This window comes from Pimephales promelas, chromosome 19, assembly GCF_988280905.1.
Source record: "Pimephales promelas chromosome 19, fPimPro1.hap1.1, whole genome shotgun sequence".
NCBI classification, from domain to species: Eukaryota; Metazoa; Chordata; class Actinopteri; order Cypriniformes; family Leuciscidae; genus Pimephales; species Pimephales promelas.
The window spans coordinates 12,432,674-12,455,560 of NC_142787.1; the positions used below are offsets into that span (position 1 = coordinate 12,432,674).

Genomic DNA, 22,887 nt, shown 5'->3' on the forward strand with positions numbered 1-22,887 from the left:
GTGTTTTAATACATAAATTCATCAGTTTGATATCCTAAGCCTTTGGATTTGCAATTTGGGACGCCGCGCACAGATGTATTGTGGGAGTGGGGGCTTTGGCGCTCAAGGGTGTGGCCTTGTGGGAAACATTTGTCATCTCTGCCCACTTACAGACAAACCCACCAACTAGGGTGGGAAACAGCCGTCCAAGGACGACACACACACATACGGAGAACCCAAAATATGCGACAAGGTCATCTGTGAACCCCTCCACACATCAGCTCCTGTTTTTACTGGATGTGTTGTGTCTTTTGCTCGTCTTCATCTGAGTTATCTGCTATTTTCTACACACACACTCACACAGAGTAACAGTGATCGTTTTGGAAATGCTGCTGATAAGAAAGTTTTTATCTGTTTTTGTCTTGGTTAGGCTTGTTAGTCTGTGTTTATGAGTGTGAACTAAATATCGATAGTGATTGTGCCTTAATTCCTTTAATGGAGGAATGATGGGAAATACAGTTTTGTTGTGCAAGCCTATCAAAATGCATACAAGTTAAATTGTACGTTAAACATTGACAGCAGACGCTTTTTGCTATTGTATTGAAGGCGTACATTTTATTAGTTCGTGCATTCGTAAGCATTGGTAACAGCGCTCTGCTGTTTAAGCTGCAGAAATTATAAATGATTATGACTGAAACCAATTAACTTTAGCCATTATTTTGTAATTGACACACCTTCAACCCAGAAAGGAGAACCAGAGTATCCTGTTGGTGATTACGACATTGTGCTGGTGTTCATACTGTGTGTGAAGACGGTCATTGTGACATACTTGACGTCAGATACTCCAGCGCTCAAGCTCAAATGTAGTGTAATGTACATCCCATAATATGTCGTTAATCAAACTAATCATGCATGTAAAACACAGCTATCACACGTGTTTGCGACAGATGGAGTGTGTGAGGGTGTGTGTTTTTGTGTTTTTGAGATGCTCCTTCTGAAAGGACATTTTTTTGTGGAGGATTGTGAGGGGGAGGCTGGCCCGTGTGTGTGTGTGTGTGTGTGTGTGAGTGATTATGACTAGCCCCTGTCTGCCCTCAGGCCCTCTGGCTCTACCTAATTAAAACCAACCAGGCTGCAGGGCACAGGAGACAGATGTCTGTCAAAGCGCGCTCTCACACACACATAGACACACATAGACACACACAAGAAAGATGCAAGCTTTCATAGTGATCAGTCACAAACTATATGCACATATGTCGCTTCATGCTAAAAAATGCAAGCGCATATCACACGCATGCTCTCATGCACATAGTTCATTGAAATCTACAAGTATAATGGCACTGGATATTCAGCAGTCTGTCTGAGCTTTTTGCCTAAAAACGTGTTATATATAGTGATGGATCGATATAAAAAATAAATGTTTTTTATTAACAATTAACAGAACAATTAAAGGGACAATGTGTAGGAATTTCTCCCATCTAGTGGTGAAAATGTATTTTGCATTGAAACTAATTGTGTTCTCAAGCGCCTCTCTTTTTCAAATGCGCATTGCATCTACGGTAACTTTTATGTATCAAAAAGCAAAGACAGGATGTCCTCTATGTTCCTTCGGTTGAACAGGTTTGTTATTTCAAACAAACAGCAACTTGACACAACGAACAAACGAATGTTAAAGTATGAATTACTGACTGAAAAACATGAACTATTGTAATGAGTAGTTATGCCTTCTTTATTCGTTATATTTTTTAAAGTATGTGCATTGTTAGATATCATCATCAACTTTTAACTATAAATGTTCATCTGTCAATAAAATAAAGTAATTAAGACTGTAACATTGACTTACCTGTCGAGAAGCAGGACTTCAGCGTCTCTTTTGAAATCTTTAGCTTTAGCATTAGCTCTATCCACCTGGAAAAAGCTATCCCGACATTAACTCGTGTTTTTTTGTAATTTCCGTCACGATTTCTTTTACGATCTATTTTGGACTTTTCTGGCGACGAGGATTTGCAATGCTGCCTTTTAAACTTGCCTCTCATTGCTCTGCTCGTCCGCTTCTGCACCAAAACGTGCTGTGGAAACGCGTTGGCCTAGCACTTTTTGTCCCACTCTGCTATTATAGTTTTTCAAGATGGCGGAACTACATGTAAGCCTTCGTGGACTTACCGTCCCATGTATATAAAGATAATAAATTCTTCATTTACGAGGATAAGTCAGATAATTGGCAGAGGTATTTATACACCATTGAGGACATATTTATGAATACAAATATTGATTTTAAATTATAACATACATAGAAAAGTACACATTGTCCCTTTAACAGGACAATTAACCAGACAAATTATTTAGCTAAATGTGACGTATTAATTGATTTGGTAATGAGTGTGTTCTAAAATCAAATACATCATCATTTACTTATATTTTTTTATATACATAAATAAATGTATTTGTAAAAGTTTACATATATATATTAGGAGTTGAACAGACTAGTTGATTTTAATGCTCTGCCATGATGCTTTAAGCTTGACTAGTCGCGGATCATTCATGGCCTATAGAGGGCGCAACAGGATAATATATCTTTGAAGTCCACTTTTACGCTCCATTTCCAAACAGTTAAAATGACAAATAAATGCGTACTCCGAGAGCCCTCCACGAGATATGTTTGATTATGCAATCTGGATGTTCAAAATTGATCGCGAGAATGCATGTTTTACACAGCTTATTGTACATCTTTAAGCAGTGTTGTGCAAGTTACTTCCAAACTGTAATACATTTGGTATTACTTGTTACTGTTATTTAAAAGTAATTCATTACCTTACAATATTACTGTCCCAGAATTGTAATGCGTTACATTACTCATGTATTACTTTTGAGTTACTTTCACCAAAATAACTAAGTAGAACTTAACTTTTGGGCTTCTAACTATATGCAATATGAAACCGAAATCGCGATTCGCCACACTCAGATCCACGAACCTACAGAATCGCGACACACCTCTTCCAACTCCAGCGTTATTCTCCTTACCGTCCAGATCCAATGCTGCCTTATCTTTAAATTAGGCTATTAGTATTATTTGAAGTTAACATTATAAAATACGTAGACCTACACCACAAAACTAGTTGAGGATAAATTATTTAAAATTGGGGAAGTCCAGCATTATGGACATGACATTTGCAGTCAAAACTTGAAATATAAATTCTCAGAAAATACATGTATTGAAACGTATGTAGGCTACTTCCTTAAAGGACTCCAGACATTAGACAAATATCAGTCTATGTTTTATTTTTAATATTAGGGAAAAGACACACATTCATGCGTGACAAAAAAATAGGAGGCAAAATATATTTTTTGTAATTATGTTAATTACACTGCGCAAATCAGATGAGGAAAGGTTGGCTCTCCAGTCTCCATAGAACTTAAAATATTCATTTTATTTTAGTTTTCGTGTTCGCATTTATGAGGAAAAAACAATGTTACAGACGCGACCGCTCTGATGGCACTAAAAGACTGCTTTAAAACTTTCACACAGTCTGTTGCCTTTAAGAAGTAAAAGCAGACAATACACTGTAATACAACTGTAATACAAGCCTCACTGAACATGTAACGAGTAAAATATTACTGAAAATTGATTAGTAATGCCTTACACTACTGCGTTACAACAAAAAGCAATATGTTACTGTAATATATTACTTTTGTAATGCGTTACTCCCAACACTGTCTTTAAGTTAATCTTTCGTTCTAAACTGCTGCTGCATTGTAACACACACACACAGATAGTAAAGATCCAAATCATGTAAAAATCATTCAGTAGAGGAGAAATATATTGTAAACTTAGTTCTGTGATTTATCTATAAAATAGCTTAGAATCTGCAAAGTTCTAGCATATATTTCTTAGTAACTCAAACCCAGAGCTTCACTATTTGTGGAGAATTATCAAGCATCATATAAATGTAATCTTTACTGTGATACTTTATCTGTATCTGATTTAGAAGAGCTGAAATCGGAAAAATATAACGACCAAAAGACAAAAGTACTGATCAGAATAAGCTGTTATGTAGGAGCGCTGTGTCAGTATGCCAGAGCTGAGCACAAGACAACCCGAGCTGTCAGTCTCAGCTCGATGTCCAGTCTTATTCGCTTATCAGTGACATCATCAGCGACTAGTCCGCGTCGACTCGACTTTCATCACATAAATGTCGACTTTAAATAATCTGAAGTCGTTCAACCCCTGTACAACAAGACATTTATTAGGAAAAACAATATTTTTGACTTATTTTTTTATTAAGAAGTATGTGTATATATATATATATATTAAATTAATAAATATTGAAATTATAAATATCTACATAAAATAAATAATTTGTATATTGTTAATAATAAACATACTAATTTAATATTTTATATATTTTATCATTTAATAACATTTAAATTTTATAAATGTATTAAAAAATTAATTTGTGGGAACTGTATCGGTCAAGCTGGATTTAATGTGGATCGCCCGACATGTGTAGGACCTGCCAGGCCACGACTCCATCTTTGACAATATATGGCAAACATTTCCTTCTATTTTGAAGTAAATGTTGTGTAAAATGTGTTGTTTTTCATTGTATATTTGCAGTATATCAGCCACACTGCTCTGTAATACATATCGACCATTGGAAACCTGTTTAAGTCACACAATATCCACAATATCGTAACAAGCAGCTCCCAAACGCTGAGACAATTCCTCAATCATGTGTACTTCCTGAGGTCACACAATACAACCCGACTGTCAGTCCTTCAGGCCCGAGAGCGGCCCTCTGTGATGCCTGAACTCCTCTGCTGAGGTATCTGCTTCAGTCTCTGTGTGTGTGTCGGGTTAGGGTGGGTGGATCAATGTGTCCTTATTTTAAACTGAGTGAGTGAGTGAGTGATGATAGCCCACACACTCATTTCTATCGCTGTCTTTCTCTCCATACACCCCTCCTCTGTGCCTCTCCTCTTTTCTCACACCAGTGGGTGGACCCAGTTTCAAAATCAAAATCTTACAGCAACATTACAAAACGGCCCGCTTTCCCTCTCTCTCTCTCTCTCTCCCTCTCTCGGTGTGTGTGGTTAACTGAGCTTGGTCTCTCTACGTAAAGGTGTGTTGTGGTGCGGTGCCCTCAATAATACTGTGTGTGTGTGTGTGTGTGTGTGTGTTTTGGCTTGTGTAATTTACGCAGAGCAAGAGAGAAAGGAGACAGTCTGGGAGTTGCCACTGGTTACAGTGACTCTTCTCACACAGGAAACACCTACAGGAGTTTAGATGTTCCTCAATCAGCTGCTCTCACATCACACTCACTTTTCATAGAAGACCAGAGGAAATCAGTCAAACACACACCACGGCCCAACGCTGAAATCTAACAGATCAGGCTTAAACGAGAAGATAGATATGTCAGCTGAAAGAAGCACAGGAAGTAGTATAGCTGGAGAATAGAGTACACTTGAAAATGCAGTTTAGTTGTAGTCTTGTCTAGCTATAGAACAGAACAGTTGTGGAATGTAGAGTCTTTTAAAGTTTAGTAGGATAAAGTGTAGAATAATGAAGTATAGTCTAGTTACGTTTAGTATGGTATAATAAAGTCTGGTTGCAGGTTACTGAACAGTATAGCGTCGTCAAGTCTAATCAGGATTGGTTATAGTCATGTGGAAGAACGGTAAAGTTCAGTTATAGTCTAATAAAAAGTTTGGCTATAGAATACTCTAGCTATTAATTAGTCTAGATATAGCACACATTATAGTATAGTAAAGTCTAATCTGGTTTGGTTAGAGTAAAGAATAGCTCTAGTTTAGTCTAATGATGTTAAACAGATTATTATAGTATAGGCTGATCAGGTTTGGTTAGAAAAAGAACAGATTGTAATGTCTAATCAGGTTTGGTACAGTGACAATAAAATATAAATATAATATGGTATAGTGATAGAACAGTAAATATTGTCATTATAAGTCTGATTATGTTATTAAAGGGATATTCCACGTTTTTTTGGGGAAATAGGCTCATTTTACAACTCCCACAGAGTTAAACAGTTTTCGAATCCAATTAGCCGATTTTCTCATATTTAGAAGTATATCACTTACCAGACAGTTTCTGGTCTCATTGACTTCCATAGTAGGAAAAAAAAATATACTATGGAAGTCAATGAGACCAGAAACTGTCTGGTTACTGATATTCTTCTAAATATCAGAAAATCGTCTGAATGGATTCGAAAACGGTAAAACCCAACTGTTTAACTCTGGGGGAGTGGTAAAATAAGCCTATTTCCAAAAAAAGTGGACTATCCCTTTAAGTATATAAAGTCTAGTCATAGAACTGTACAGTCTTGTGAAACATACTAATTATTGTATGATGTCTATCTACTGTAGATCTGATTATGATCCTGAGGGGCTGATCATGTTTAGATTAATCCGTTTGGTTTCTATTAAACAGATAGCGGTAGAGTGTTATTTTAGATGCATAAAACATTTCATTCTTTCTGGAGACTTTGACCTAAATTTGTGGTTAATTTCCTGTTTGTTATGGGCGATTAGTCATGTGACCTTGTGATGTGTAGGAGCCTCTGAAGAAAAACACTTGTTGAATTCTTAAAGATATATCATATAATCCCAACCATCACAGCGCTCAGAGTTTATAAATAGCGGTTCAGCTCACTCACCGTGACCATAGTGATAGTGAAATTACATCACCATGTGACATGGTCAGTTGCTATTAAAATGAATATGTAATGACATCAGCATCAGGTACTTGAATGTATGGCTGTGAATAACCGTTTAACTTTTGAATGATGGTTATTCAGAGCAGGTTCATAAAAGATGCAGTCGTGACCCCAGAAAACACATTCATTACGACGGTTTAATGCAGCACAAAAGAAATTGGTCTGGCAAGTTTAACTGTCTCTCACTCTGTGTAAAGGTGAGGTCTGGGCAGTCCTCACGGTTTGACTGATAAGCGTTACCTAAATCACCACAAATGCTTTTTTGAAGATGAAGAGAGAGGAAAGAGAATGACATTATTTCTCTCTCTGTTTGAGTGTGCTGGTGGGCGTTGTGTTGTGTTGTGTGTGCGGATGTGAATCCCCTAACTTTCTCTTTGGGTCTTAAACTGGACAAACTAACTCTTTATAAGATTGATTCACTGCTTACAAACACACACACAGACAGACAGACATTCATAGAGTCTCCATTAAGTAACATCAAACCACAGATTTCCTCTCACAAAATTATAAGAAATGATCGGCTGGTTATAATCACAAAACAAACCCTGACAGGGTGATCTGAGGGGTTTGTTTCAACCTGAGGGGGTTTATTTTGTGATAATGAAACTAGCACTGAAAGATTTGTTGAATAGATCGGACTAAATAATTTCACTCTCTTTTTTGCGATAATGAAACTAGCACATATATGTAGGACATCGGTTGCCTGGGACAACGATAAAGTATTTAATTTAGCGTCATGATGCACACATATCTTTTACTGCATAATGCCACGTGCGACCAATCAGAATAAAGTATTCCAGAGAGCTGTGTAACTCAATTAATGGATCATACTTTTATTCAGCAAGGATGATTTAAACTGATCAAAAGTGACAGTATTACAAAATTATCTATTTCAAATAAATGCTATTCTGTTCATCAAAGAATCCTGAAAAAAAAAGGTCACAGATTGGACCAAAATATGAAGCGGCACAACTCACTTTCAACATTGATAAAATTCATAAATCTTTCTTGAGCAGCAAATCATATTAGAGTGATTTCTGAAGGATCATGTGACACTGAAGACTGGAGTAATGATGCTGAAAATACAGCTTTGATCACTGGAATAAATTACATTTTAATATATATTCAATAAAATTTCATCATATTTCTGTTTTACTGTCTAAAAGCATTGATGAGCAGAAGAGACTTCTTAAAAGAACTTTAATACATTGATTATATTGAATGTATAGCCTACATTCTCAACACTGGGTGTGTATTTTGAATATTATAGCTATTTTAATGTATTTAATATATATACATATATAGTAAATTTGTAGCTTCTTTTTGATCGTTTTCACCACTGATGTTGTTTTGAGCTGTGTGTATGTCTGCAGTCTCTCTATGTGTGTGCGTATGTAGGATCTGTTCTGTATTTGTTCCCAGCAGTGATCTAGAACCGCACTGAGAACCCAAGCATTGTTCTTGTTAACTCGTTCCCACACCCTCCCGCGTGGAGCGCACCACACTCTCTATGTTTGAGAGCACGCCAGTGTAAAAGTATCTGGCGTGTAACAAAAGACTGTTTCGGATCAGGTTCAACTTTGATAAACCTCGTCCTAGTGACTCGACAGACAAAGGCGTGGTGCGTATCCCGGCATAACCCCACTCCCTCACGCTCCCTCACGCTGCTTCTCTCTCGCTCCCTCGCCGAGGTTTGGACTCCCACCGCAGGAGTTTTTATGTAATCACGGCCTGTTAATGTCAGGTTAATCAGGGCTGCTCGAACATGCCGTGATGGATCTGAAAGCAGCTGCTTGGCATTGAAAGGAAATCTGGTACCCGTCACAGCCACAATTAAAATGAATGAATAATTGAGACCGGCGGTCATCTGCCCATTCACCTGATATACGGTGTCCCTGACCACGCCGAACAAAGCTCCCCCTCTCTCTCTCTCTATGTGTGTGTGTGTGTGGATACCGTATTCACACAGTTTACCCGAGTGCACTGAATCTACATGTTTGAATACTTCTGCATTTAATCCTCCAGATTCTTGATAGAGTCTCGGCTTATGTTCACAAAGAGAGCAGATGAATGACGTTTCCTGTATTCCGTCTTAGACACGGACAGTGCTGCTCACGGTTTCATCGTACGTGAAGTTTCCGCAGAATAAAAGTCACAGCAGATAGTGAAACCTCCTGATCTGTGTTTTCAAAGCAATCTTGTCCAAAAAAAAAAAAGATTTTTTTTTCTTTAAACGTTTCATTTTTGGAATTTTTAATTCGTTTAAAGAATCTTTTTATTTTCCAAATAGTGGAAGACATTAACATTTGAAATTTTGAAAATCATTCAGAAGTCTTAAACTTTGTTGAATGTACCAGTCTTTTTTTAATGAATGTTTTTACTGTTCCCAAAAAATATGCAATAATAAAACCCTTACAAAACAGAGCAGAACCATGATTTCCTTAACTTAGTAATTTTATGTACGGTACATTACTGACTTGAAGAATGAGACCCTTACAAAAAAGCTTGCGTTTCTGAGATTGCAATATTATGCTATTCAAGTGACGTATAATCAGTGTTGTGCAAGTTACTTCCAAACTGTAATACATTAGGTATTACTTGTTACTGTTATTTAAAAGTAATTCATTACCTTACAATATTACTGTCTCAGAATTGTAATGCGTTACATTACTCATGTATTACTTTTGAGTTACTTTCACCAAAATAACTAAGTAGAACAACTTTGGGGCTGTAACGATATGCAATATGAAACCGAAATCGCGATTCGCCACACGACTCAGATCCACGAGCAGAATTGCGACACACCTCTTCCAACTCCCAGCGTTATTCTCCTTACCGTCCAGATCCAATGCTGCCTTATCTTTATTTTATTTTTAAAAAATTAGGCTATTAGTATTATTTGAAGTTAACATTATAAAATACGTAGACCTACACCACAAAACTAGTTAAGGAGCATTATGGACATGACATTTGCAGTCAAAACTTGAAATAAAAATTCTCAGAAAATACATGTATTGAAACGTCTAGGCTTCCTCAAAGGACTCCAGACATTAGACAAATATCAGTCTATGTTTTAATTCTGTTAATTACACTGCGCAAATCAGACGAGGAAGGGTTGGCTCTCCAGTCTCCATAGAACTTAAAATATTCATTTTATTTTAGTTTTCGTGTTCGCATTTATGAGGAAAAAACAATGTTACAGACACGACCGCTCTGAACTGGCACTAAAAGACTGCTTTAAAACTTTCACACAGTCTGTTGCCTTTAAGAAGTAAAAGCAGACAATACACTGTAATACAACTGTAATACAAGCCTCACTGAACATGTAACGAGTAAAATATTACTGAAAATTGATTAGTAATGCCTTACACTACTGCGTTACAGCAAAAAGTAATATGTTACTGTAATGTATTACTTTTGTAATGCGTTACTCCCAACACTGCGTATAATGAAAGTCTAAAATTCTTTTTTTTTTTCTCAAGTGCAGATAATTTCTGACTTATTATGTAAACTTTCCTCATATTTGAATTTGGTTCCCATGCATTTTGTGTGTAGTCGCTGACTCGCTGTAGAGGTGTAATGGATAATGTTGGTCACAGCCTGATTTGTCTCTAACTGGAGTTCTCTTGCAGGGCAACACTGAGTGATGCTGAGATAGCATCAGACCCCTGTCCCTGCCCTGTCATCTCATTTTACTGTATTAGACTTTCTAATTAAACAGACGGTGAGAACGAGGGGGTGGGGGGGTCCCGCAGAATCTAGTGCACTTTACGTGACGTATGCACAAGACGAGACGAAAAAAATTCCATCACAAACCCCTTTACATTTCACCACAGACAGTGATGGAGCAGTTAGACAGGCACTGAGAGAAACTAACTTTGAGCGAAAGACAGAGAGACAGAAAGTAGTGGTTGCTGACCTTTAGGTGTTGCTGGTTGAGTTGCTTCTTGGAGAGAAGTCTCTGCGTGTCAGGAAACAGACTGCTATCCTCCGATTCAAACATGTGAAAGTGAACACAGACGAGAGAGAGAGAGAGAGAGAGCGACAGGGGGAGAGAGATAAGCAGAGGAGTTGTGTTTTGCACAGAAGGTGTGTCGTGAATCAGGGAGAGGGAAAGAGAGACGGAGAGAGAGAGAGAAAGAGAGAGAGACACTAAACAAAAGTTCACACCCACCCAGCCCTCCCTCCAAACCAAAAGTATGTTGGCAGCCGGCCGCACGTGTCCACCTGACATGCACCTCTCACACACACACACACACCAAGCACAAAACCCTCCCTGCGTACCTGCAGACACTGGCAGTGTGTTATGCACTAATACCAACATTCTCAGCAACATGATTCTGATAATCTCATAAATGCACGCACACACACACACAAACACGGTGTGTTGTATTTTATGCATCTATTTGCAAGGTGAACAATTTAATGTATTTTATTGGATTTTCCTTTAAGTCAGAGAAGCATATTTGAAGTTTTACTACTGAGAAATATGTTTTTGTGAGTGTATTGTTCAGTTAGGCAAACTACTGTAAATAAATATACTGTGGTGGTTTTGTTGGTTAAATGATGTTAGCATGCTATTTTGATACTGTAGTAAAAGCTCTTTGTACCTGGTACCTCTTTTATTGGTGAAATCTAATGTAACTGTTATTTAGTCAATAATATTTGTGTGTAAAGTATAACCAGTAAATTTAGATGTTAGTTACCTGACCACATTTTACATTCTGAATAAATGCAGCACATGCTATATTCGCCACAATTTAGGTTAATGAATTCGCAAATGAATAATGCATTGTTTTTTTATTTATTATATAAATATTAAAATTCACCTCAAATATATGTATATTATTAATTTTATTTATGAACATTCATGAATGTGTCTCCTTGCCTTGTGAGAGGTCAGAATAAACATTTACAGGTAAAATGAATTGTTAATTACTAACATATTAATTACTATTATTAATCAATATAAAACAAAACCGCTGGAATTTATTTATTTATTTATTTATTATTTACTGGATGAAAAAAAGATGTATTGAATAATATTTATTGGTTATTATTTTCTTAGTACTTCTCCGATACGAATGGTGGTTTTATTAATATACCATTGTACGATGGGATTATCATATTCATGTGTTATTTTTATGGTACTTCTAGGTGATACCGTAGTGCTTATTTTGTAAGTATATACTCGTGTGGCTAAATAAGCCTCATATTTATTGTATACATTGACCGCAGCCCCCATAGAAGATGTGTATATGGGTGTGATGTGTAAATACGTGTTGATTCTTTTCATGGCTGCGTTCCCAGTATTTAGTGTCGTATTAAACTCTGGGAGGGGCTGGATATATGTGGGCCGCTCCATTAATACCCACCTAAAGAAGGGAGCGGACATGTTTCTGTGAGGCTCATGAGTAAGGTGTTTGTGAATGCAGGTTTCCAACACGTAGATAATTATACAATGCATCAAGTGTACAGGGCTTAAACACATTACTGCGTCATCATTTAAAGATCAAGATTAATAGATGTTTACCCAGCTCAAATCACTCTCAAGCACTTTGATACCTGCAGGTTGTTGGTATTCAGTGGCGTTTCATTAATCAAGTGATGTCACAGAAAAAAGGTTCTAAATAGAACCTTAATGGGTTCCATGTATAGAACTTCATATATAAAGAATCTTTTAGGGCTTTAAATTTTTTTTTTATTTTTTTTTTACTTTTTAATTAAATTTTTTATTTTGATTTACATTTTATGAATTAAACATACTTTATCATTAGATTTTTTTTTTTTAAATAACCTGTTACACATTTAAGACAAAGAAACTTTTTGCCAAAAGGGGATCTTTAAAATTGAGCCAAGAATTCTAAAGGCCCATCCAAGAACAATAACTAAAACGAGAACTACGGGCCAATCCCAATTCTACCCCTTACCCCTTCCCTTTCCCCTAGCCCTACCCCTTCGCCTTCCCCTTGACCCTTGAAACAGAGTGGCAATGCGTAGGGGTGAAAATATTCCCCTAAGAAATGGGACACCACTATGCCTCCGTTAAACGTCATTATAAGTCGTCGCTAGCGCCTACGTCACAGGAGATGCGCCGATGTTTATCACAACTTCCAAGATCCCGTCGACAGCTGCAGTTATCTCAGTTGCGTGGGTTACAGCTATTTTCTTGCATCTTGTGAAGTTCGCAGGAAACAACGGAGACGACGAAAATATGTTGCGGGACTATCGTTAGCAAACTACAGTCATTTTAGCGATTTTTTTTTTTACAAACGTTTCTGTGAAGAAACTGACCGTAAATATGAACACAATATTGAATGTAACATAAAGCAAATCATTATTTGTCGTTATAATACTTATTAAAGCCACAAATACTTAAATTTATGGGTCTCCTTTGTCGCTTGGGCAGCCAGCCCTGGGTTAGCAGTGACACTTCTCATACCCCTTCGTTGGAAGTGTGCTCCCGAAAAATCTTCGTTTGAAGGGCTATCTGGCCCTTCACCCTAGCCCTCCCCCTCCAACCAAAAGAGAATTGGGACAGCCCTACCCCTTCACGTGGACGCGCAAAACGGAGGGGAAGGGGAAAGTGAAGGGGTAAGGGGTAGAATTGGGATTGGCCCTACATTAACATCCGTACCAGCGCATGATATATTTCTGTTTTATATAGGCACGCTGCAGTTTTGTCATCCGTCGCTTAAAATGCTCAGGATCTTTAAAGCAGGATGGATTCTGATTGGCTTTCAATGTGTTGTTTCGTTCATCAGCTGGAAAAAAAAATTTCCTTAAAATGATTTTGATGATTTCGTTCTTCGGTGTGTAAGAAATATGGTAATAGTTGTGGTGTGGACTCGAGAACGATTTTTAGAACTATGTCTGTATCGTTATAGTTATTGTCAGCCCGTTCTCATCCCAAGGCGTCATATACTGGCGCTTTTGCCAATACGTATACATCCAACGCACATGGCACCCTTTAGCGTCAATACGGATGGAGATATATATGGGCCAGAAGGCGCCTCCTAGTGGTCCAACCCTAACCCTACCCCAGAACTAAACCTACCCATAACCGAAGTGTTTTATATTGACACTAAAGGGTGTCATGTGAGTTGGAAATATACGCATTGGCAAAAGCGTCAGTATGTGACGCCTTGGGATGAGTATGCGTTGTTATTGTCCTTGATGTGAACGTGCCTCATGTAGGGCCCTACGAAATCCATTTTATTTTTTCCCAAATTCTGTTTTTTCCGTTTTAATTTTTGGAAATTCATTTTTTTTTTTTTACCCTTGACTGTTATTTTATTCGTAAAAGAGTGTGCTTTTAAAGATAATCATTAAAATGTAAACAAATAAAATAGGAATGACCTTAAATTTATTGAGGTAAATTTGCCCGGGTTGCTCTCCCAGATTTGCTTCCCCCGGTCTGCATTTTCACCAAACATACGTTCTTCTCCCACACAAAAACAGAATTTCAAACCTAATGTGTAAAATTCCACGAAATTCCACGTTAGCACTGAATTCCGCGTTAATTTGCCAATTCCGTCTGCGATTCCGTGATCGCGGAAATTGTAGGCCCCTACGTATGAGTGCATGATTTAGTATATGGTAGTGTCATTAAAAAAAACACGATTGACATAATAAGACAAAAATGACATTTTCTTTCTCTCTTAAATGATTCAAATCTCTTGATCTTCTGAGATAAGAGTTTGATGTTTGACACTGAAAACATACTGTAACTTTCAGAACTCACATTCTTCCTCAGGTTAAAAAGAGATACTCAAATGACTCGTTCTGAACGTCCGCAACTCGTCAGACAGATGAATATTTTAACACATGACTGCCCACATTCACATTTCTACAACGCCTATTGGATTATCAGAAACATAGAAGCGAGCAGTCGCATTTGTTTTTTTTTGTGTGTGCAGATGAAATGGTGGTCTTAAACTCTGAAAACTGACACATGTCGGTGTGGGTGCAGCATCACACAGAAACATGATGCCAGAAACGATCAATTCATGAGCATTACTCTTGAATACCAATATGACGCGAGTCTTCATCTCATTTTAAACATTTGCTAAAAGTGCTTTTAATGCCATTAGAATAGATGTAAGCTATACTTCTGGGGATCTTTAAAATCTCTCTTTCATTGGTTATTATGATTTAGAATGACACGGTCTAGTTTTTTCTGCCTCTTTCTCTTTCTGTTTTGTGATCACTGATTGTTTCAAATGAGACAGACCTATGAGGACTTACTTTTTCAGCTGAAACTGCAAAAAAATCAACCACTTCCTTTCCTGCAGTGTGTGTGTGTGTGTGTGTGTGTGTGTGTGTGTGTGTATGTCCCTCAGCAGTACATGGGTAGCAAACGTCTCGCAGGGGAGTTCCTTCAACTCTGGGCCTTTTTGACCCTGTAGATTGTTTTATGAACAAACTAAATCAAAATTTGTTGGTTTGATATTTTTAGAATAAAAAGATTAAAAATGTTTTCATATTTTCATAGTATTTTAAGTATCCAAAATGGCCATTATTTCAGAAATATTTGCATGCTTTTTGCACAATATGACATGCTTATAGATGACTGGAAATCCATCTCAAACATGCCTCTCCCTTATAATCAACATCAAACTCTTAAAAGCAAAATTGTTTGTGGAAATGATTTGAATTAAATATGCAGATGTGATTGATGGATTTTCATTTTCTGAGAACAAGGGTAAAACAATACACTAATGTTTGTAAGGGTGCTCTGATTGACCGGGCTCCGATCATTATCAGCTGGTAGTAGCTTTATGAAGTTTGATTGGGGGTCTCTATATAGGCCGTTCAGATCAGATGACACAAAACTTGCGAGGCAATTTTTCTATGCGCAGCTACAGTAGCTTCACTACATTCACCGGTCTGGTAGTGCTTGCTGAAAGGTTTGCCTGACACTTTGAGGACAAGATTTAGTCACAGGCTCTTTTTAATATTTCATTGGTTAGATTTTTGCACAACCCACAGATCCTACACTTCTGGGGGCCCTAAGCAAAACGTTTGTGTTTCTGTGTGTTCTTAAAACCCCCAAATTTCTATAAAGTAATAATTGCAATGCCAGATTTCTATAGAGGTGAATTCAGGTTGAGTTGGACTGGGGCTGCACAATTAACTAAAATTAAACTGCAAAGGATTTGGCATGGGCTGCTTGTCAGTGAAGTACAGTCCTGTGATCAGTAGTATATACTGCTCCATCTGAACACCAGAGGGTGTCTCACGCAGAATCTCCAAATATGCCCCGCAGAATAAGATAACGCACGTCATTCCACTATCACTGTAGCTGAATTAACTGAAAATTGAAACGCTTTGATTGATTTATTAAATGTTGTTGGACAAGGGGTTCATAAATGCTTCTCTAGTTTGGAAAGATGTTTGACGGGTGTCTTTTCAAATGTACGTTATTAGTAAGTCAAACTCGCACTGCTTTGCGATTTCATAATCGCAATAAGCCAAATTGGTTTAAGCGTGATTTCATGTTTATTGCGATTAACCCATGCAGCACTAAAATGGGACACTTTTCCCCATCATATCAATAGCAAGAAATGTAACAATCAACCTGAGTTCACCCTACTGGAATTAAAACATTATGGAAACATTATGAAAAAAATTTATAAATTTATAAAGGGAAACCTGTCATAACACTTTAAGACCACATTTACACATTTAGAGAAACAAATATTCCCCCCCCTCGGTTTTCAATAATAACATTGTGCACACAACACCGTTTTCAAAAAAAGTTGTCATTTACATCAACCCGCATAAATGCGCCGTCGAGCGCCATCATAACTCTGCCAAACTGGGCGCTCGCTTGACGTTAAGGATTTCCTGGTGCATAATGTGACGTTTGAGAACCTAAAACCCCGTTTCTCCCATTTGACACAGCAACACATAACCGGCGTTATCAGAAATCTCCACTTTCGTCAAAGCTTTTCTGTGATAATAACTGTATTTTCGTGTAAATGAGAGGCCAAATATCTGCGTTTTCCCTTCGTGTAAATGGGGCATAAATTCACAGTGAGTTTTTTTTTTTTTTTCAAATTTCTTTCAAATTTTTTAATGTTTTTAACCTTTTTTTAAATTTCGTAATTTTTCAAAATGAAATAAAGTAAATGCATTTTATAATAGTAATGCTCTGGCACCATCTAGCTGTCAGGAAAACTATAACACACAGCCGAATTGACTTTTTTTTTTACATGCGCGCTAAATTCAGTTCCAGAAGGATAGTTTTGTTTTGCAGCCATAACCATGTCAAGACGCATGTTATTATCTGCCGCACTGCAAGATGTCCGAGTCTGAAACGGTTATTGAATAGATATATATATCATTATTAAAAATATTTCCGCATGACTCCACAAATGTTTAGTTAACACCGCACATATATTTGCATGTTATAAAGAAATATTCACATTATGGACAATTTCTGTCATGAATATACATTTATATAGTGATGAGCAAGGGTGCCCCCTGGTGGTTCAGGGGCCCTACGCAACTTACGTAATTTGCGTAATAGAAAGGATTGGCTCTGCCCACAGACGTAAAGCGTCACCAATAGAAATGAATTATGAAAAAAAGAAGAGATTTCTATATGACAGCGACACTATTTCTCATATATATATATATATATATATGTGTGTGTGTGTGTGTGTGTGTGTGCATGCATTCACAATCTTGTGTAAAATTATTTATGCTTTTACATATGTGCTGTGCATATATGTATTTATGCTATAGAATATATATATATATATATATATATATATATATTGTATATACTGTATATATTGTACATATGTGTGTGGTTGTACTGGAAATTCTGAGAAATGGTGTGCATTAGTGAAATATACTGTACTGTTAGTGGCTGTCAGTGTTGACTACACCCCTAGAGTGGTCCAACTGGTTCACACCAGCCATCCCTCTGTCTCTCTCTCCCTCTCTCTCTCTCTCTGGTCCCACAACCCACTGCATGAGAGGACAAGGCAAGGAATGTAATCCAACCACACACTCATAGATTACCTCACCCTCCTCCAGTCCTCTCTCTCTCTCTCTCTCTCTCTCTCTCTCTCTCTCTCTCTCTCGCCCTCTCCCGTGATATTGCTGCCAGGTCGGAATGTTTTTCTTAGCCTCTCCTACACACTTTCTCTCACACACACACAAACACACACACACACACACAGCCCTCTCCTCTCCATTCTACCCCCGTTCCCATCCCATCCCATTTCTCTCTCTCTCTCGGGGTGGGTGGGTCTAGTCTGGTTGAGCTGTGCTGAGTTAAACCCCCTCACTGTGATCTCATGTCTAAACCTGCCCGCTGGAGTTGCTGGTGTTACTCAAGTGTTTGGGTACGTCTTCCCACAGACACGGTACAAAAAGGACATTTTTGCCACACTTGCCAATGATGGGTGGTATTTACTGGGCAAAAGTATTTCTATATAAACATATATTTTGGTGCAAAATATTTTCTTTTTCTTCTTGCAAATCAGATGTTCTGGAAAAATTGTACATAAAGCATGTAATGAGTTATTGTGCATCTTACTCGCAGCATCAGATCAATGTTCAGCCATCACTGAAACTGCACCTGTTCATAAGGACTTGAGCATGAGATGTTGATGGCAAAGAATATTCCACATCATGTATGTTGCTGGATTCAGTGTTATTGCATATAAATGTATAAAAGTTTTTTTGATAGTTTTTGGCTTTAACTTAAATGTTTAGTTTTCCCTTCACATCTGAATAATGAAATGTGATTGTTGAATCCATTGTCACTCACGTTGGCTGAGACTGTCAGGAGGTTCGTTGTCATTACACCAAGTTCACCATCTTTAAAGAAGGGCCTTAAATCATGGATTTGATTTGCAACCTGTCGATTTTTATTAACTTCCCAAAATTAATTTAGTCATATCTGGTGTTTGGCGGGTGTTCATTTTGGACCCACCACTACTATCAAATCCACACTTAAATGCAAATTTCCTCCTGTCATTTCGAGAGTTTCTGTTATTTAAATGACAGGAAGTGTGATGTAGCTTTATAAAGGTTACCAACCTCCTTATATTTTTTTCCCCTCTTGATGTGGTGTGTAGAGCAGAAAGTTTATTCTGTTGTGTAGCCAGACTGACTTTGGAGTTCATCCATAACTTCATCCTTTCCACATACACATGAGTAGCTTTGACCAACACTAATGATAATTGTTATAAGGATGAAAAAAAACATGAATTGAATGAGGGGAAGATTTATTCATTTACATATTTATGTTTGAAAAATATCACAAAACTGCTCATAAAATCAACTCCAGGCAAAGACACTACCTATTTTGCTTCAATCACTTTTCTTCTTTCACACTAGTAGAAAGAAAACATCCAAAATACATATCAAGTGCTTATTTTATTGCACATCTCTACTTGAGATTTCAATCACGATCCATATCTGTAAAGGTCGTGAGTCAGAAATCTCCATTTCAGCAGCTTTATTCACACCAGACTTTACAGTTTTACAACTTTACAGCAACAAAACGAAACAAGAATTTGAACCTGGCTTTATCCAGCATTCAGATTTCTGTTCTGGAAATGTACATTATGAGGGAAGAACAAAACACTAAACTTTGTTAAGGTATCTGAGGAAAAAAAGACAAAAAAAAAAGGCTAAATACAGCTATGGAAAAAAAAAATGCTTAGAAAAAGAGGCTGACTGAAAAAAGCATACACTGACTATTATGTTTAGGGATGCATGATATATCGGCCACCATATCGGTATCGGCTGATATATGTTCATTTTTAATGTTATCGTTATCGGCCTGGTAAGAAAATGTGGCCGTTGTATTAAAGCCAATAAATAATGTAGTATTCCCTTCAGCTGAGACACTTGTTGAGCACTGTTTATGTTTTTGAATTTCTTGAAATATGATTGAAATCTCTTCAAAATATGAAAATACAGTTCGGTACAACATGTGCATTGCAAATCTGTCATATCGGCTACATAACACTATAATGAGAACATCATTATAATCGTGCGCTTGGGAAATGTGAGACTTGTTTTTGTAATCAGGCTCTCAAAATTATACAAAAATTTGGATTTAAATTTATCGACCGATATATCGGTTATCGGCTTTCAAATATAAAGGATTATCGGTATCGGCCAAAATTTTCATATCGGTGCATCCCTAATTATGTTTTTTATCTCTTGGACAGTGGTCAAAATTGATGTCGGCAATTTGTCATGTTTCATTGCGTTATTATCACAAATAAAACAATGGGCTATATGCACGCATAAGTTCCGCATTTGACGTAAGGATGCTCGTCCATTTCCGGTTGTGTAGATTAAAGCGGAGGAAAACCGGAGAAAATGGGATTATGGCAGAGTCTTCAATATTTACTGTCCTCCCGTCTTTGAAACGAAACGTACATACGTTTAGATGTAATTTTATATATAGTTATGTTTATTTAATATAATTTTAAAAAGAAGCATAAATACAACGAGGGGTGTCTGTTTTATCTGTTTTTGTGACTAACGTTTCATTAGTATAACCATGGAGTATAAAATTCAATATAAATTCTCGGTATTGCATTGGACTCTACGATCGGCGGAAGTTATCGAGCATCCCTAATGCTTCACCGGAAATAACGCCGTGCATAGAGCCCATTGACTCAGTTTATTAAGCACAACTATGTAAAATGTTATAATATTTGAATTAAGGGTAAAGATGTCAATTTTCCCAGGCCGGGCAGACATCACGTTTCTCCACTACTGTATGTCAAATAGTGCTTATTTGAATAGATAATGCCTTATTTGCATATTTAAAAAAAAAAGCATTTCAGCAAACCTGTAATAAAAAACAGTTCTAATCTGCTGTGATTACTCAACTGGGGAAAGTATGTTGAGATCACCCTATTCAAGTGTTTCCCAGTCAGTTAAACCTGTGAATGTGACTCCCGCAGGTCAGTCCGATTGGAGCTTGTGGTTTTCACAGGTTCTGTCCAGTTTTGCATCAGAAGGTCAGCGAGTGGACTGTGGGTGTGTGCCGTCTGAGACTCAGACTAGTCCACGGGTGACCACATGCTGTTCACTGGACGTTAAACTAGTAATCACTCCGGCTAGCTATCAGAAGCTGGCGGGGAGGGAGGGCGTGGCTGGTCACTGAGGGATTATGGGTAGGGCCATCTTTGGTGTTGAGATGTTAAAATAGCCTGTTTCAGTGTGGACTCCCGGGCACGACTGCTCACCGTTGCCAACACTCGTTTAACCGAGCGCCGTCCTGCAGAAGCACTTTTATCTGAGTGGCACAATGAAAGATGGGGTCAGAGATGGGAGACCCGTGTGGCGCGCGCGTGTGTGTGTCTAGACTCCAGAGGGAAATTACATGTTCATAATCCACATCAAGTTTTCTGAGCGTATTGTAGTCTGCTACTATCAAAGCAATTAAAAATACCATCCGTGCGATGTGTGTTGTGAATACTGTGCTGAAAATGTAAAAGTATAGTCCACCCAAAAATAAAAATTCTCTCATTTATTTACTCTCAAAATATTTTGAAGAAAGAAAGTTCGACAGAAGCCCATTGACTTCCATTGTTTGGACAAGAAAATAAAGAAAGAAAGTCATACAGGTTTAGAACAATAAAATAATGACAGAATGTTGTGGGTAACCCATTCCTTTAACAAATATTACACTGTAGACATTTAATTTAAACAAACATTGGGGGGCATTATACTGTACATTATAGTATTTATATAATATTTTACGGTAAGAAACTACAATAACTGTTTATTTGCATATATGCTTTTGTATGCATTGCATTTATGTATTTTATAGGGATATTTTAAATATAACGTTTCAGAAAACATGTTATAACAAAATGTTTGCAAATCTTAATATAATTGGGGAAGTATGGTGATATCAGTTTTTTTTACCCTTTATTCACGTGGGGTTTCTTTTTAGCATTTAAAGGTCCTATAGTCTATATGCATGCATAAGTTATGCATTTGACGCAAGGCTGCCCTTCAGTTTCCGGTTTGGGGAGATTTCGGGAAAACGAGAAAAACGGGATTATGGCAGAGTCTTTAAAAAAAATTATCGTGATTTTAACGGTAAAAGACTGTAAAAATGCTATGGTGAAAAACTGTTCTAGTAAACAGAACCTTTCCTTATACGATAAATAACTGTGATAGATCTAATGGTGAATTTCATGTAATTTTACTGTAAATTTAAATTTAAAACTTAAATTTACAGTTTTTAAAGTGAAAAAGAACAACTCATTGTATAATTTACAGTGAAAAAACGTAAATTGACATTCCCACAATTCCCTACGTCACGTGACACTTCACATTTGATGTATTTTTGTTGAAATAACTGTTTCTTCATAGTCTGCTTAGTCTTTTTCTAATCAATACATTAGGGTTTTATGTGAAATTTAATGTTGTTCAATTAATGTTTATTACCTTTTTAAAATTTCATGTGTTATGATGGTGTTTATGTTTGAGTGAATGACTCTGTGCAGCTTCTATATATTAATATTAGGTTTCGTATTGAAGACCTTCATGTGTTTAGCTTCCATATATGACGTGACTATCATCACTGCTGTGATTGTTGGTTGTCAGTTGTATAAAACAGATATTAATACTTCAATTGGTCGATAATTTAATATTATATCAGATAATAAGTAAGGTTTATTTCTGTAAAGTTTGTTTAAAAGTTAAGTTTGATTTAAAGTTAAGTTTGTAAAACCTTGTTACCGTAAAGTCTTGCTACTGTATTTTATACGGGAAATTTCTGGCAACCACAGCTGCCGGTATTTTACCGTAAATTGAACACTTTTTGTTTTTACTGTTTATCATCTTTGAAACGAAACTTTAATAAATTTAGATGTCATTTTATATATAGTAATGTTATTTTAATATAATAAACAAAGAAGCATAAAACAAAATGAGGGGTGGCAGACAAACAAAATGAACGTTTCTTTAGTATAGCCATAGAGTATAAAAGCCAATTTAAATTCTCGGTATAGCATCGGGCTCTACGATCGGCGGAAGTAATCCAGCATCCTTAGACCTTCACCGGAAATAAGTCATGCGCCGCCGTGCATAGAGCTCATTAAGTCAAAATTGTTTTTTTTGTGAAATTTTGTCCATTCTGGTTGCAATAAAGCTATAATCCTAATGCAAGTGTACT

The 22,887-nt window shown here is 37.0% G+C and overlaps 1 protein-coding gene across 1 annotated transcript in view; it reads right to left on the reverse strand.

The window, feature by feature from the left end:
• zbtb7c (zinc finger and BTB domain containing 7C) overlaps positions 1-10,823 on the reverse strand; it is a 29,943-nt gene extending 19,120 nt beyond the window's left edge. Inside the window, exon 1 of the mRNA XM_039661015.2 lies at positions 10,630-10,823. The gene's annotated coding sequence lies outside the window, so the exon portion shown is untranslated. The remainder of the gene's footprint in view (positions 1-10,629) is intronic.
• Positions 10,824-22,887: the final 12,064 nt, after the last annotated feature.